Here is a 4502-nt window from a genome sequence, read left to right as displayed (position 1 = left end):
GATGGGTTGGCAAAAATGTTCTGGGATAAGATAGTGATGATGGTTACACAACCTTGCAAATATACTAAAAGCCACTGAATTGTACACTTTAAAAGGGTGAATTTTGTAACATGAATGATGTCTCAGTAAAACAAATTTTGACAGAATTGCAGGGAGAAATCAACAAATCCAAAGCAAAGATTCGGAAGCCAGTGACACGGTAGAGAATCTAGCCCCCAGGAACCCAGGGACTATTGGAGGGGCGTTTCCCATGGTGCACAGGAAGAGGAGCCAAAGTTAGTTGAATGTTGAAGATGCCCGGACAACGTGGGGGCAGCTGGGGCTGATTCGTTCCTTCCGGGCCGCGTCCCCACTCCTCCTGCTGTGTCTCTGGCGCTCTCCCCATCACACTATGCCTTCGAGCCCTAACAGCCTCTTGGATGAGAGGCTACTCCCTGTAACAGGCTTTAGTGGAGCCCAGAGACAGTTGGGGGATGAAGCTCTAGCCCCACCCTCGTAATCTCCACCAGCCCCCATTCCCACCCTAATAAACCCACAATTCAAACAACAATGTCAAAACAACATGCTCATCTCCTTATGAATCACTATAGGACAAACTCTTCACCCCTCACAGCCAAGGAGACTGACACCCCCAAAAAACCCAACTCAAAATCACTTTAACAACCAGGGAACTGGTTTTCCTCGCATACCAAGAAGTCCTGGGTAAGGCAGTCCAGGATGGTTTATTCAAAGGCTTGATGACATCATTAAGGACTCAGCTTCTTGCTCTTTTTGCTCGGCCACCCTCATATGTTGGTCTCATCCTCAGTGGTGCAAGATGGCTGCAGCAATTCTGGACATCACATCTTCACCATCGGTCTCCAGAGGCAGAAAAGGGATGGGCTGGTCCTTCCCAGAAGTCCTCCTGCAGACTGTTCTTTTTGTTCTCCTAGTCCGAACTGGGCCATATGCCATCCCCCATCCGAACCACTGACAAGGAGACGAGGAACCCCTGATTCACTTAGACTCATCAGGATTTACCTGAGGAAATTAGCAAATTAGTGGTTGGAGGCGTAGACACCAGGACAAAATCTGGTCTCTTCATTGATGGAGGAAGGAAAACTGGCAGCTAGATGTGGGGGCCCATCAGGATTCCTTCCCCACAGGCCTTGCCTTCTGACTGGCATGCCCTTTCTCTTCCTCCGCATCAACCCATCACCTCCTCCAGGAAGCCCTCCCTATCTTCACTGGCTAGGGCAAAGAACCAGCACCCTCCTCATAGCTCTGGTCACAGTTGCAACTAAATAATTACATGTGTCATCTTTTGATTAAACTCTGTCCCATAGAAGCAGCTCCACTCTTTAGCCATAGGACCCAGCCAGAGCCTGGCTCAGAGCAGGTTCCCAATAAGCAGTTACAGGCTAGACAAACGAATCTGAATGTTACAGGAGGCAGAGATGAGATCTGGAAGATGATATCAAGAGCTTTCTCTGGCAGTGAGGTTTTTTGTTAAAGGACAACACACAGCAGAGGGATTCCATCTTAGGCGTAGCTCGATGACTACACACATGAGTACACTCGCAGAAGCAGCTGGGGGGTGTGACATGGAGTCATTTTATTTTCCTCTCTGTCCTTTTCCGGGTGGTTTAAGTCTTTTTCAGTGATGCGATGAGCATCCCTCATGAGGGGCTGGGTCATTTTTACAAAAACAAAGCCTTTATTATTATAACTTTTTTCAACAAAGAAAATGTCATTTTCAACTCTTCGGCTGTAGAAGGAATCCATGGGGTGCTGAGAATTTCTTCCTTCCCTTGTTTTATCTTCCATCCCTCCCCGGCCCTCCCGCAGCAGGAGCGCCCTCCTAGAGTTTTAGGCAAGCTCCTCCTCCCTCCGGGGGGTAGGCAGGAGTTCATTACAAAGGCCCAAAAGGCCGCGCTGGGCTCAGGATTCAAAGTGAGGCAAAAAGGTAAATTTACATGAGAAAATGATACAGGTGTTCGTGTTTTCTTTTTCTCCAAAAGCAGGAATTTGGGGGATTTGAAACATCTGGCTCTTTTAATAAAGAATTGGACTCTTGGGGGCTGGCCCCGTGGTCGAGTGGTTAAGTTTGCGACTCTGCTTTGGTGGCCCGGGGTTTCGCTGGTTCGGATCCTGGGCGTGGGCATGGCACTACTCATCAGGCCATGCCGAGGCGGCGTCCCACATGCCACAACTAGAAGGACCCACAACTAAAAAAAATATACAACTATGTACAGGGGGTATTTGGGGAGATAAAGCAAAAAAAAAAAAGAAGAAAAGAAGAAGATTGGCAACAGTGGTTAGCTCAGGTGCCAATCTTAAAAAAAAAAAAAAAGAATTAGACTCTCTTCTTAAAGATACGCCCGGGTTACTAACGTGTATGTGCCGAAGTGTTTGTTCATTCATTTGCTCATTCACTCAGTCAGTCATTCACTGGTGTCTGCCTCCGAGCCTGGCCTGTCCTGGGTGTGCAGACCATAGAGATGGATCAGAGCTGGCACCTGTCCCCAGGGAGACAGACATGGTCACAACAATCGCTTCAAACTCTGATATGTGCTTGAACGAGAGCTGGGTGAGCACGGTGAAGAGCAGAGGCTGACTATCATCCGAGGGAAAGGGAATTTGAGATGGGTTCTGAAGAATACATAGAAGTTTGCCAGGCAGAGAAGGAGTAGAAAGGCATTCCAGTGGGAGGGAACAGTGGAGCTAAAGCACAGGGCATTGAGCGCAGAGGTCAAGAGCATGGCCGTGGAGCCAGACCGCCTGGGTCTGAGTTCTGCCTTAGCTGTGTGATCTTCAGCAAGCCCTTTACTCTCTCTGTGCCTCAGTTTCTTCACCTATTAAGCAGAGATAATGACAGCACCTACCACATAGGGCTGATGGGGATTAACTCAGATAAACCACCTAAAGAGCTTAGACCACTCCCTTGCAGGGTAGACTTTGGTAAATTGCTAGCTCCTAGCTTTGGATCGATGGGTGTTGGGCATGGGGGCGGCAAGACTGAGCTGAGCCTGGGGAAGTTGGTGGGGGCCAGGGCAAGTTCTCAACAGGAGGGAGACGTGATCAGGTCAGAGTGCCTGCAGGGGGAGGGTGGGCTGGAGGGGTGAGTAGAGACGCAGTGGTCAGAGCGCAATGGTGAGGCTGGACCCGGCAGGGGCTGTCAGCCCAGGGATGGAGGAGGATTCAAGACACAGCCTGTCAGGGGCTGAACTGCATCCCCTCGATATTCCTATGTTGAGTCTGAATTCCCAGTGCCCAGGAGGTGACTGGATCTGGAGATAGAGCCTTTGAAGCGGTAATTAAGGTAAGATGAGGTCATTAGGATGGGCCCCAAACCAATATGACTGGCATCCCCATAAGAAGGGATTAGGACAAGACAAGCTCACAGGGAGGACCACGTGAGGACACAAGGAGGAGACGGCCACCTACAAGACAAGCAGAGAGGCCTCAGAAGGAATCAACATGGCGGCACCTTGATCTCGGACGTCCAGCCTCCAGACTGTGGAAAGGAGATTTCTGTTGCTCAAGCCGCCTGAGCAAACTTGCAGAGTCAGCAGTGGACTGAAGTCGTGGGGGTGGACTAGAGGTCGGAGCTAAGGGTCAGAGAGGGCAACCCCTGGACTCTGGCTGACACTAGAGGTGGGAGGAGGTGCTGTCACTGAGATGAGGCAGGTGTGGGGACAAAAAGGGTGAATTCTGTTTCATGCTCCTGGGAAACACCCATGATGGGGAGGACGCAGGAGGAGGAGATGGGGGCCCAGCTCCAGCATCACCTCTCTCATCTCCTGCCTTCTGGGCTCCAAGGCCCCTGGCCCCAGCCCCTGCAATGGCTCCACCAGGTGCTTTGGGCTTGCCAGCTCCGTGCGATGGTGACAGATGCTGTCACACCCAGCCCCAGTGCAGCCTGGGTGGGGCGCTGCCAGCTGGGCATTACCTCAGTGTGAGGAAGTGGAAGGGAGGACCAGTAAGGCACAGGGCCCAGAGATAGGGCCAAGGGCGCCCATCCTTCCAGGAAAACAGTCTGGTCACCAGGATACAGTTCATCACCTGGCAGCTGGCCCCGCCAGAGTCTCAGCCTACTTGGGGGGGGGCACTGGGGTTATTCGGTGTCTCTTTCACTCCTGGTGATAGTAAGGGTGCTCACTACCCAGGTGTTGCATGTCTCTCCAGGCTCAGAGAGGTGAAGTGACCTGTCCAGGAATGCCCAGCTGGTTAGACAGGCCCATCTCACATCGTGCTGGCAGCTGCTCTGACGGCAGCTTTCATTCCAAGTTTTCTTTCAAAGTGGACTTGGGCCATCGTGTTGGACTTTGACAGTAAGTTCCAGAGAACCTGGAGATTACATAAAGGGAGGTCAGCTCTGAACACGTGTTTCTGAATTTTATGTTTAAGAATTTTTTTAATGGGGATTGCAAGTCTCATCTGCTGAAAATATTTACATGTAAGAACTTGGATGCCTTTGGAGGCCGGAAACAGGAATGACAGCGAAGCACTCGCTAGGCACA

The sequence above is a fragment of the Equus asinus genome, chromosome 10 (genome assembly GCF_041296235.1).
Source record: "Equus asinus isolate D_3611 breed Donkey chromosome 10, EquAss-T2T_v2, whole genome shotgun sequence".
Classification (NCBI taxonomy): domain Eukaryota; kingdom Metazoa; phylum Chordata; class Mammalia; order Perissodactyla; family Equidae; genus Equus; species Equus asinus.
Note: the sequence above shows the minus strand (reverse complement) of the source record.